Consider the following 13,709-nt stretch of genomic DNA (forward strand, 5'->3'; position numbering starts at 1 on the left):
CCTCACCTGCGGTCCTGGTGCCATGGAGACCAGACTGCAATCTGCCCAGCTCCCGGTCCGCCCTGATGGAGCTGGGAGCCGTGCCCGGTGGAAGCACAGAGGGAATCCTGTGCTCTGGCTCCCTGGCCGGCCCCCATGCCAGGGGACTGTCTGGCATGCGGGACCCTGATTGCTCCCTGGAGTGGAGCCAGGCCTGACAGGCAGCCTGCCTGTCCAGAGGCTTTCCTTCCAGAAGGAAAGCTCTGCCTGTGATCTGCCAGAGGGGCTTCCCAAGGAAGTGCGACTGAAAATACACCCTGTGCGACGGAGGCCACTGCCAACGGGGAATGCAAAGTGAAGAGTCTGCAGCTCAATGAAACTGGAAGCGTGCTGAGGATTATAATGTACAATCTAATCCATATCTCACGGATTAGTACAAGGGAGCTTGTTAACAGTCTAATCTTTACAGTGAATCTGGCTACTGATAAGTTACTAGTTACTACTCTATAGCTGGTCAATGGGTATAGGGTTTCAGTCTTGCAGGATGACCGAGTCCTAGAGATCTGCTGGACAACACAGTGCTTGTATTTAACAAGACCACGGTACCCTTAACAATTTCCTAAGGGGGCAGATCATGTGCCACGTGTTACACAGCACAATGACGAACATGGTGGATGTTCTTCTACAGGGAAGAAAGGCATGTCTTAATTTTAGCATCACACATAATAACTCATGGGCTTTGAGTCATAGAGGCTCAGCTTGGACTAATGTTTTACTAACGCAGCCCTCTTGCAACTAGGAAGTTAATTTCCCAGAACCTAGCTTCTTAGTCCGTGAAGTGGGGATAACATCCTGTGCTTTTCAGGGCTGTTTGAAGGATTAAATGAGAGAGCAATTATGAAAGCAAATGGTCTAATGCTTGGTCCAGAACAGGCATCCTTCAAGTTTAATGGCCTCCCCTTTATCACTTCAGCTTCTTTTTGGTGCTAGCATGTTTATCTAACTTAAAGTGAGGAATGGCTCTGATCTAAGGCCCACAGTGTACGTCAACCTCTTAGGTTTAAATGCAGTTCTTGCCAGAAATTCCCATTGCTTCATACCCATCTTGGTGATAACCTCCTTTTGTCTCTTAAAGACCCCTGAGAATGCACCCAGAACCTTCCACGTCCCATTCCTGCTCACGATTCCACTGCTGAGAATCAAAATGACAGACAAACAGCAAGAAACAGCCCCCAACTCCACTGCAGAAACAGTGGATGCGTGTGGTTGTTCTTCATATATGTGCCACTGCATGAGCAGCCTCGAGATGCAGTCACTGCCTCCACGCAGAAAATCCGGGCCACTCAATCTAAGGGGCAGGGAGTCTTCTAACCATGTGCCCATTAAAAGGACAAGTGCTAATCACTTTCTTTAGCGCAGTAAGTTTTGCACAGTGCAAGGTCTCCCAAAGATACAGTTTATTCTTAATCATAGTCTGAAAGAAACAGTGGCCCTTCCATCCACCCACAAAAGCAATCCAGGGGAACTTGACAAATTTTGCCCCCAATCTCTATGTGTCTATTTTTTTACTTATTTCTTAAGCATATGAGAAATATCTTTCCAACAATCGATAGGAAATATTTAAATATACCCATCTATGGTGACATTTTCAAAAAGAATAGTAATGCCATGGTATTAAAGAGAACGAAAATTCAAATCCTGAATTGATCCTACTAAGATGCCTGGACTAGAGTTTAGCATAGCAACAGTGCTAAAAATAAGCAATGAGCATACAATTTTTCTACTTTCATTAGAGAAAAAACAACAATGCTTGTCCAAAGGTGCTCAGGAGGAATGAAAACACTGTGAAGAACGTAAGAGCAAAGAAACCACAGGGTACCAATTCTGTGTTTCTGCCTTCCAGCTTCTGAACACAGGGAGTTAAAAGAAATCCATGTTTTAATATGCTGTCTTGAGTACCACAGGCAGACACACATCTGCTCCTTCCTCGAGCATCAGTGTAGTGATGGAGTGGGCTGGTGCATTTGACCCGAGGTCAATCCTCACTCCCCGGGGCCCAGGAGCCATGGTGAGCTGGGAAAGCAGGCGGGTGAGTCTGGCTGGAAAGCATAAATGCAAGCTGCTCAAACTGCAGGGCAGCATGAGAAGGAAAAGGAAACCCACAGCGTAGAATACAAACTCTGTTCAGGACCACGGACAGCGCCCGATAAACTAAATTCCTTTTCAGTCTGTGCTTGAGAGACACTGTCTTTGGTTTTTAGGAAACACAGGTAAAGATGAAGTGACTTCTGTGAGGAAAGTGGCATCCGGAGGCTCCTGTGCTGAATTTCAGTGCTCTGGGCTGGGGCAGGTCACCAGAGCCACGTGAGATGCTTAGGCAGCTCTCAACAGGATAGGCCAGGGCCTCTGCCAAAAAGTCCAGTTGGAGAGACAAGCAAATCTACTAACAAGGTAGGAAGGAGTGAAGAACTTAAAGAGGGTAGTGACTGAAGAGGAGTGATGTAAAAGGTAAGAAAGGGGGAGGAGCAAATGCAGATGAGGACAGGATGTGCCCCAGGGCAGGGCTGGGGACTAGTACTTTGCATAGCTGCTTGGATAAGTCAGCTGCATCCAAGGTCTCCCTGTGCAACCAGGGGTATTTTTCTCACTTTAGATATAAAAAACATAAAACCGAAAGCCATTAAGTAGCTTGCTGCAGGTCATGCAAGTAGAAGTCTCTCTTATTCCAAAGCCCAAGCACCCCCCTCTGCTCCTTCTCAGGAAGCACCTTGGGTTTGCCAGGACACCTACTGTTTTAAACACACGTGTGCAGACATATGTTCAAACAGGAATCCTCTGAAGCAGGGATTCTGGAGAACCACTACTTTACATGCATATCTCAGAGGGAGGGACCTTGAGATAATAGGCTGAGGGGACAGGCCCTGCCTGCTCACTATAAACTCAGTGCTCAGTTAATTCTAAGACTGTACTAATAGGTCAAAGATCCGGCTATTAAAGCACTGACTCCTCTCATGCATACGAAATTGCAAAAGCATTATGGGAACAGTTAAACGTCCCAGAGAATGAAGTAGCTCTTGCTTCACCGTGTTCGCCATAAAGACTAGAAGAATTCAGAGTCTCTGATCACCCACCCCAAAGTTTCTCACGTAGTCCAAGGTCATCGCTTATTCTTATGGAAAATTTTCTACTTCCGCAAGTATATTACTATACTGTTAATGGGCCTGCGATTTTTAACTCTCTGACAGGTGGTTAGGAAATAAGAAGAATACATATTACAAATATAAACTGAAGTTAGCAAAGTATACAGGGATGAAGCAGTGAGGCAGTAGAAAAGTCAGGTAAGCACCCAGTTTAATTTAATGATAACATATGATGCCCTATCCTCAAAGGGAACTATAGAGATGACTGGACCTTCCTCACACCTCTGCTGCATCACATGTTTGCCTATTACACATGTGCTCATGGACCCTCCCCTCAAGAGTATAGCCATCAGCCAACCATTCATTCATTCAATCGTTCTGCAAATTATTTATAAATTTTGTCTACGTGCCAAATACTGCACAAACACTATGCAAGTGAAAAATAAGATGCAGTCCTAGTCTTAAAAAGAGAAATTGAGAGGCAATATTAAATGAAAATGTCACATAGTAAACACGGAACTGTCATTCACAAGCATGTGAGAGGCAGAGGGAAACTTAAAAACTGGTAGAAGGCGCCAGGGAAGGCTCCCTGCAGCTCCTGCTAGAGGTGAATCAATGGTAAGTACTAGTTATCTAAATAAAGAGGGACAGATATTGTGGGGGGGAAACCTCTCTTCAGGGGAAAACTGCACTGTCAACAGCACCTTCTTCCAGGTTATCGCTTTCTAGCCGGCACTAGGCTATTTACGTCCCTATAAGTTGTAGTTACCTGACAGCAATGCTAAACGATATCTGCCTACTAGGCGTGCAACGTTCTGTCTCCTAGAGTTCCCACTGACTTCCCTCCCACTAGGGAAGAGCCTACTTTGGCTCTATTTGCACCACTTTTCAATATTCCTGATGTCTAATTGGATCTGCTCTTTGGGTTCTTTTACACTCATTATAGCATCATCCTGGTTTGCTCCTTAATGAGTTAAATGTTTAATCTGTGTTCACTTTACATCGACATGAGGGTCACGGTTTTACCTCTTTTTTAAAATGATTCTCTAACCGTATATTCCGTAATGACATGCCTATAAGGACAAATGAGTATCTGTGAAGAGAGTGATGCGCTCCGAAAACCACAGGAACTGAGGTCTGGAATAGTACAAGATAGTGCTGTTAACATGGTTGAAATTTTATTCTCCACCAGAGGCCCGATGCACGAAATTCATGCAAGAGTAGGCCTTCCTTCCCATCCTCACCCCCTCCCCGTTGCCAGCACCCACCAGCTTCCCTCTGGCACCTGGGACCCAGGCTTTCCTCACAGCCCCAGCTTCATCCAGAAGGTCGCCTGGAAGGACATCCGGTCTAATTAGCATATTATGCTTTTATTATTATAGATTGCCAGCTAGGGTAGACTCCCAACTGTCATAGAAACAGTAATGTGAGTTCAGGAACAAAGAGCTGTTACTATCCACAAAATGGATCAAAATGGATGAAATAATTAATTTTCCTCACTTAAGAAATAAGAACTACAATGAGATCATCTTCTTAGAAATCAAGAATTGTTCATGTCAAATATGACTTCACAGGTTTCAGTTCTGATTACTGTCATTATTCTGATCCATTAGGAAGATAGTCTTCACCTTCTGGAGACCCTCTGAGTGTCCACAATGAAAATGCTCTACTCTCAGGATAAGCAGAGGCCTGGCCCTTCTCCCCACTGCAGTTTTGAATCAGCATAGCAACACCAAGCATCGCCAACTGCACAGCAAATGAAAAAATCGGAAACCAATAAGAGGCATTAGAAAGAAAAAATGTTAACCTATTTTACTAGCGAGAGTATCAAAGTTTTCTTTCATATTCTGAAAATAAATGTTAAGCTTCCTTTATTATGGACAGAAATAACTTCTGATTGGTGGGTGGTTTGTAATAAATGGAGTTTTCAGATCCATCTACAGAACAGTGATATCTTGACTCTTAAATAGAAGCACGTAATTAACATATACTTTTTCAAAACAGTACTTGGAAACCACCAAGAGTCAAATCAGATACAATCCTAACAGTCCAGGATTCACCCCACGGCCAGAGCCAATTTCAGCGTGGTTGCTTATCAAGCTGGGGCCTGGGTGTCTACTTCTCCTGACCAACAGCAGCCAGCCTCCTTTTAAACAGCCAAGCGTGTGAATGGCCCATATGAGGTTGGTGTGGAAGGAGTGGACTCCAGCATGAAAAGACTAACAATGTGTTTTGTGTTTCTGAATTTAAGGCCAAAGCAAGTCCTTGAAGAATGCTCCATCCACAAGGATGGCCAGCGTCTCCATGGGAAGAAGGAAGTGGCAGGTCACACACTTACCTGATGAAATGGACATGCGGTGGTCAACGGGGCGCTATGAGAAACGAATGAGGACTACAGATGAGCGCCCGACGAGAGCTGAAGAAATGACAAAGATCAAGGAGTGTATTTGTCTATTTGATGCAGGAGCACCATCACTGCTATCACTGAGAGTCGAGTTTAGTTACATCTGTGCCGGGCATTACACTTTCCCAGCCGCAGGATATTATACGTTTTTCAATTCCTCTTAGGAAAAAAGAGAGCGTTGGTGGGTGTGGCTCAATTGATTGAGCATCTACCCATGCGTGGAAAGGTTGGTGGTTTGATTCCCGGTCAGGGCACATGCCGGGATTGTGGACTCATTCCCCAGTAGAGGGTGTTCAGGAGGCAGCCAATCCATATTTCGCTCTCTCATAGATGTTTCTCTCTCCCTCTCCCTTTTTCTCTCTCCAAAAAAATCAATTAAAAAAAAAGGAGATAATTTTTTAAAAATAGCATGTTAATAATGTGTACTTATAAAACATGTAGAGGCAGTGAAATTGCTTTCTATTCCATTTGATTTGTGCAGTCACTTGGATAATCAAGTAATTTCTATCTGTATCACCTTGAAATTATTAGCAGTAACTAAGAATAAAGAGTTAGAATGTTATAATTAAAGGTTGAAAGAGGCATAGCTAACTTGTAAAGTATTAACCCTGACAGATGCTTTCTAGAGAGTATCTACTGTATAACACCCATTCAGATATTTAATTAAAATCCCTGGTCCACCTAACACAGGTCCATGGGAATAACAGAGCTTCATTATCCAATACGACTTCGCACTAATAGATAAGTGCTCTCAGTTGAAACAATTTTACCTAAAAAATGTAGCATTAAGGAGGGTTGATGACTGTGTATTTAAATGGGACAGGTCTGCCATGATGGACTTGGAAATATTTTCAGGATTATGAATGTGGCTGGGAAAAGATGGGGCCCCATGTTTTTTCAGATTCTTTAAAAGTAATATTTGAACTTCTACATGTTAACTCTCATTTTTGTGATCAGATATTGTTGGGGGTTTTCCAAATTTCAAGAATTAATATTTACTCTTACCTAAAATACAGACTAATTTCTTAAAAAGTATTTTTAATTGAGTTTTAGAGAGAGAGAAAGGGAGAGGGAGAGAGAGAAACTTCGATTTGAGAGCAAAATGCTTTCCACCAGGGATCAAGTCCTCAACCCAGGTATGTGCCCTGACTGGAACCAAACCAGCAACTCTTTAGTGCACAGGACAATGCCCAACCAACTGAGCCACACCAGCCAGTGCAATATAGGCTACTTTTAATATTGTTACTTCCCTGCACTAATGCCTTTAAGACCCTCTGTTCCTGAAGAGTTGACCTTCAGAATCTTAAAAGCTGCATTCTAAACCTCCTTGGTTCTTATACAAACCTATTTTTGCAAACTCATCTTCCATTTATTTCTTTTATATTCTTTATGTCCCTTTCTGTCCCCATCTCCCTAACTTGGCAGTGAAAACCCCCCCTACCCTTCATGGACCCACTCAAATTCCATATTCTTCCCTACATTTTTGCACTCCTATCATCCAGATGCAAGATTTCACAACTTCACAACACCTCAGAATAATTTGAAAAGTACTGTTTTTTTGTTATCAAATTAGTATTATTATTGCCTCAGCTTCAGTGCATACTAAAATTAACATTGTTTGTTCTTTTAAGGAAAAAGTTGCTTGATTCCATCATGGAAAATCAAATCTTGTCCAAGTCCTCATGAAAGTGGTGGGTAGTTTTCTTGCTTTATAGAGCAAGGTTTCAGTACAGATCACTTTCTCTCTCGGGGCTATTTCCTGCCTGAATTTCCTGTTTAGTCTCTTTCACTTATGACACTTTCATTTATACCTTTTTACCTGTAACTCTGACACACCATATAGGTGCCGGCTCTTTCCCTCAGTCGGATATAAATTGCAAAATTCAGAGCCCCATATACGGTGGCCTAGAGGTGTGTACAGACCACTATGCCCTGCCAGCTTCCTGCACACTCCCCTTGCTGCCAACACTCATTGAACTCAATCGTTGTTAGTGTCAACATCATCGCCACTTCCATCTTCTGTAATATTTCCTGACTAAGGAAATAAGCGAAGGTCTGGCGGAGCCGAACAGCCTCATTCTATCTGCTTGCATGAGCCTCTCTCCGCATCGTTTTCTAGGGGCACCGTTGGCTGCCCTCCCAGAGAGCCTTGCTTCCTGGGGAACATTCTGCCTCTGGGCAAGGATTTAAGTAAGTGCTGCTCTGTTTTTGTTCTGATCCCTGAAAACACCCCTGCCAATCAAGAAGGAGCAACTCGTCTATTACACCACGGTGTCAAAGTTGCTGTGTATGATTTCAAACTAGGATTTATGTCTGAGGGCAGTTTTTTCAAAGGAAACATTCTTCGGAGAAGTCATTTGCCAACATGAGGGATGCTCGATTGTTTTCTAAGGTGGCTCTCTAGTTTCCAAAGGCAGATCATAACACCTCTTGAGATGGTAAAAGCCTCCTTCAGATAATTAAATAAGCCACTGGAAGTGTCAAAATGCCCCAAAGTCCTAATTAGCTCCTTACACATCAACATTAATTAATGATTTTGAAGGTTACCATCCTACTGCAGGGCCACCAGAACACCAACCTGCTGTTGGCCCCCAACTAGTGCGCTGGAAGATCTGGTTGCTGGCCTTTCTTTCATTTAAAAAAGTTCTATAAATGACAATCAGTGAAATCTCTGGAACTGGTCACCTGTGTGGGCCCCAGCAGATAATACAGTGAGGCAGGAAGCGATCATAGGACAATGTTGACTGACAGCTTTGAACGGAGCACAGTAACCAATCAAAAGCACCTCAGGGAAGAGATTAGGTTATCCGAACGATTATTCTAAAATAAGATGTAGGTCCAAAAGGACTTATTACATTGCTTATTTGGTTTTGATACAATCACACCTTCCAAACACCATATTGCAGGATTAACTAGAACCGTTAACCTAACAATTATCATTTATTAATTCCTTACTACTTGCCACAGACACACAAAAAGTCATCTAATCCCAACCATTCTGCAAAACAGGCAACATCACACAGCCAGCAGGGACAACAATGGGTTGCAAACATAGCTCTGATGGTCCAAAGACCTTTCTTCATCAAACCATGCTGTCACCAAGCCGGTCTGCGAGAGTTAGTGGTTTGAGCTCCATGTAAATCCTTACATGGTGAACCTATTTCTTAGTTATTTTGTGCTTTTTATAGTATAGTCAAGGTTCATACAATACCTTCAGGAACTCAGACCTCCCTCTTCACCCACCAGAAGAAGCAGCCAAAAACAGAGGTGGGTCCTCACAACACTCGTACACCAGGGTTTGTAGGAGTAGAGATGGGGGCGGAAGTAGCACGTCACGGTACAATGCTGCTTTGCACAGGGGAACACCGGGTGAGAGAACGCCAAAGGGATCAATCACTGCATTTGTGTATGATTATTCTCGTTCCCATCTACTCAGTAAGCAACGTTTAACTACCTCACAGGTAGAGAGCATCCTGGCTAAGCAGATGAGACGTACCAGGTTTTAAGAAGAGTTGGGATGAGAACTTGAGTTTAACATACTTGCATCTCCCTTATTTGGGGAGTAAGATTATTGAAGAACAGAAGGCACATGCAGGTAAAGGTGGCAAAGTATATCAAGTTGGAATGCATCTGGAAACAAGTCACAGCAACTCTGACTCCAACTCAGGGTTTGTTTTGACTCCTGTGGCCAGAAGTCTGGTGGGAAGGCAGAAACCAGAGAAGCCTGGGCATGACACCATCTTTCTTCAGGTTCATTAGCTGCCCCCCCTCTCACCCCCCGCATAACCACAATTCTAGACGCAGCATCGGTGTTTAAGGCAAGAAGATAAACAATGGGGAAGAGGCAGTAAAACAGAATTCCACCTACTAAACACCATCCTATGACAAACCCCATTAAAATGAAAGTTGGAAACAGCCTTTCCAGCTGTTTGAATAAAAGCCAGCCAGAGAGAGGGAGCTTGAGCGTGGATACTGGATGGGGCAGAATCCAGGACACATTGCTTCCATGAGCATTATCCCAGAGCCTGGATTCTGAGTCAAGTCTCTGACTAACTTGCTGTCCTTCCTTCCCGGCCCCTACCTCCTGACTGTCCCTCTCTCCTCCTCTTGTCCACATCCCCACTCTGGAAGCTCCCTTTCAGCCTCGGTGTGAGTGGGCACAGTTGCCTGATTGGGGGCTCTGTATGTTTGCCTCTTTCCAAAATCTGCCTGGGAGAGAGGCTGCCATATACCACACCCACATCTGAAGCAGTACATCAGCTCCATCAGCTCAAGTTCAACACCAGGCCTGGTTAGGAAGCTAATTTTGCATGTGAATTGTACCCTACTAAAAAAATTAGCGAGAGTGACAATATCCAAGCAGCATTTAAATATGGTGATTGGTTAATGCTTTCCTCATATTATTCTTTAATGCACAGGAAGAAAATTGTCTGATATGACAGAAACATCAGTTTGAAATTTGAGGACAAGTTAATAATCTTTTAAATTCATCCTTTCAAACATAGTTAAAATTATTTCCCTGGAGAAGAGATACCTTGCAAACCATAATGCAAATAGCTCCCCAAAAAGCTGTGTGGGACCAGATGACCTCACTAACCCCCAAAAGGCTGGGGAAACAAAAGCCCATAATTTGAATCAAAGAATATTAATAAAAACTTAACTTTCAGCAGCACATCTTTTACTATATACTTTGCTTAGTTTTCTAAAGCATGTTTCTATCAAAATGCTGAATCCTGGCCCAGCTGGGTGTGACTCAGAAGTTGAGCATTGACTCAGGAACCAAGAGGTCACTGGTTCAATTCCTTGTCACAGCACATGCCTGGGTTGTGGGCTTGAGCCCCAGTGTGGAGTATGCAGGAGGCACCCTATCAATGATTCGCTCTCATCATTGATGTTTCTATCTCTCCTCTCCCTCTCCCTTCCTCTCATTGGAAGGGAGAGGGAGAGAATCATTGATAATGATTAATGATTTTATCTGAAATCAATAAAAATATAAAAAGCAAATAAATAAAATAAAATGTTGAACCCTGTATAAGTAGATAGCAGTTAGGTAACTTCAGCTGCTTATATTAGGTCTCCCAGGACCGTACCACTAAGTAGTCACAAAGGACACTCAGAAAGCTGAGGCGATATTTACAAATAAGTCTTGTATATTTACAAATAAGCTCACTTACTCTTCTGAAAACCAACTGATTTAAAATCATGAACTGCTCAGTGAATAACATAAATAATATCCTGAAACAGGAGATTGATACATGAGTATTTACCTGAAAAAACATTTTGACATTAAAACAAAGAAACTAACTAAAAATGAAGAGCCTCAGACTAATATGATTTCCAACATTTTACCTGAAAGTATGGTAGCAGCTCAAAAACGCATGCTTACTGTATTCTATTTTTGTTGTTACAAACCTTACAATCATTATGAAAACAATGATTAATTGTATCTGACCAAACTTGTAAAAACTGTTCTTAGGCCTTGCTCATTTCAGAAATATGATACTGGAGACTGATTAGTCTTTTTTCTATTAATACCTTACGCCTCTTCCAAAATGAATGTATCAGTATCATTGTTGTTGTTGCTTTTGGAGAGACCAAGAACCAAAACCAACCCCAACACAATACATAAAAATTCTGTGTTCCAACCAATAACAAATAGTAAATCTTGAGTAAAAATATAAAATATATAATTAAATTCATAATTAGAGCATATAAATATGTCAAACAAAGGCAATACTATCGCTGTGATTAAACTTTAAATTTGGCTCTGACTCTCTAAGCAGCCAAGCAAAACCTGCAACATGATCAGTTAACAAGTATTAGAAAAAAAATCAAGAGTACTGTTTTCATTTTTTTTAATTTTTTAATGTATTTTATTTTTTAAGATATTTTTATTAGTTTCAGAGAGGAAGAGAGGGAGAAAGAGACAGAAACATCAACAATGAGAAAGAATCATTGATTGGCTGCCTCCTGCATGAACCCCACTGGGGTTCGAACCCGCAACCGGGCATGTGCCCTGACAGGGAATCAAATCGTGACCTCCTGGATCATAGGTTGACACTCAACCACTGAGCCACGCTGGTTGTGCAATTATTTTATTTTTTAAAGTTGATTATAATATAATTCAATATAATATTAGTTTCAGGTGTACAGCATAGTAGTTAGACATTTATATAACTTATGAAGTGATCCCTAGTAAGTCTAGCACCCACCTGATACCATACATAGTTATTACAATATTACTGGCTGTATTCCCTGTTTTACTTTACTTCCTGTGACTATTTTGTAACTGCCATTTCATAAGTCTTAACCCTTCACCTTTCTCACCCAGCCCCACAGCCCCCCTCCCATCAGGCAACCATCAGTTTGCTCTCTGGATCTATGTTTGTTGTTTTGTATGGTCATTTATTTTGTTTTTTAAATTTCATGTAGGTGAAATAATACAATATTTGTCTTTCTCTGCCTGACTTATTCCACTTGGCATAATATCCTCTAGTTTCATCATGTCAAGAATGGTAAAATGTCATTTTTTTGGCCACATATATATGTACGACTTCTTCTTTATCCACTTGCTATCCCTCCATGGACACTTAGGTTGCCTCCATATCCTGATTCTTGCAGTGGACATAGGGGTGCATATATCTTGTCAAAATAATGGTTTTGATTTCTTTAGATAAGTACCCAGATTGGCATTGCTAAGTCATGTGGTAGGTCTATTTTTAATGTTCTGAGGAACCTCCATAATGTGTTCAGCAGTATCTCATTGTGGTTTTAATTTGCATTTCTCTTATTTGTGACCTTGAGCATCTTCTCATATGTTTGTCTAATTCTAATGGCCATCTGTATATCCTCTTTAGAGAAATATTTATTCAGGCCCTTTGCCCATTTTAAATCACATTATTTGTTTTGCTTTTTTTTTTTTTGGTGTTAAGTTATATGAGTTCCTTATATATTTTGGATATTAACCCCATATCAAATGTATCATTGGTAAATATGTTCATATGTTCTCCCATTCATTAGGTTATCTTTTTATTTTGTTGATGGCTTTCTTTGCTGTGCAACTTTTTTTTTTTAGCTTGATGTAGTCCCATTTGTTTATTTTTTTCCTTTTGTTTCTGTTGCCTGAGGATATATGTCAGAAAAAAAATAATGCTAAGAGTTATGTCAGAGAGTTTACTGCCTATCTTTTCTTCTAGGAGTTTTATGGTTTCAAGTCCTACATTTAAGTCTTTAACCCATTTGGGGTTTATTCTTGTATGTGGTGTAAAAAAACGTGGTCTAGTTTCATTTTTTGCATGTATCTGCCCAGTTTCCCCAAAACCATTACTAATTGAAGAAACTGTCTTCACCCCATTGTATGTTCTTGCTTCCTTTGTCATAGACTAATTGACCACAGAGGCATGTGTTTATTTCTTAGCTCTCTATTCTATTTCATGAATCTATATATCTGTGTTTATACCAATACCACACTGTTTAGATTACTAAGACTTGTAATATAGTTTGATATCAGGTTAGCACTTAATTGTTCAAAATGAATCTTTCACATATTGGAATATCATTGTTATAGGAAAATGGACATAACAATATTTTCATTACAGAAGCATCACCCTATTTCATATGACTTCCTTTTAATGGCCTTGTAACGACAGCTCAATAAAGATGATTTTGCAAGGGGATATTCAAATAAGTAAACTGTGGTATCCCAACAGATTGGCAACCTTTCTTTACAGCAGAGACCTTAATATAGTTACTATCCCTATGAGGGTTTTTCATTTGCTTTAGGAAAAAATCCACAAACACCTGTTCCAATAAACACTTTCATAGAAGGACCATAAAGGGGTTGAAGTATCTTTCTCTTCTTGTAAAGACTTGATCATCTCCTGAACACATGGTAGGATGGGGACCACAGCGATTCTCTCCTCGCTGTGTTTATCTGTGTGCGTGCGTGCGTGTGTGTGTGCGTGCGTGTGTGTGTGTGTGTGTGTGTGTGTGTGTGTGTACACAGCCGACCATAGGGAGGGATAGAGGGACCTTTCTATGGTGGAATAAAGCTTGCAGTCAAAGCAGGGAAGAACGACTTGGAAGCTTCGATATGATCCAAATCAACTCAACTATCAAAAAAGAAAATTATCTCAAATAACAAAGTACATAGACTAAATAAACCCCAGGAATAAGATATTAAAAAT

The 13,709-nt window shown here is 41.3% G+C and overlaps 1 protein-coding gene and 1 pseudogene across 6 annotated transcripts in view; one reads left to right on the plus strand and one right to left on the minus strand.

Moving 5' to 3' along the window:
* The window catches only part of NRG3 (neuregulin 3), a gene marked incomplete at both ends in the record, with an annotated part of 1,054,567 nt that overhangs the window by 895,054 nt on the left and 145,804 nt on the right, over nt 1–13,709 (minus strand). The gene's annotated exons all lie outside the window — the stretch shown is intronic.
* LOC307112476 (eukaryotic peptide chain release factor GTP-binding subunit ERF3A-like) overlaps nt 1–13,709 on the plus strand; it is a 29,963-nt pseudogene that overhangs the window by 7,873 nt on the left and 8,381 nt on the right. Inside the window, exon 2 of the transcript in view lies at nt 5,371–5,562. The product of the transcript in view is annotated as a eukaryotic peptide chain release factor GTP-binding subunit ERF3A-like (transcript). The remainder of the gene's footprint in view (nt 1–5,370; nt 5,563–13,709) is intronic.

The sequence above is a fragment of the Cnephaeus nilssonii genome (assembly GCF_951640355.1).
Source record: "Cnephaeus nilssonii genome assembly, chromosome: 16".
Classification (NCBI taxonomy): Eukaryota; Metazoa; Chordata; class Mammalia; order Chiroptera; family Vespertilionidae; genus Cnephaeus; species Cnephaeus nilssonii.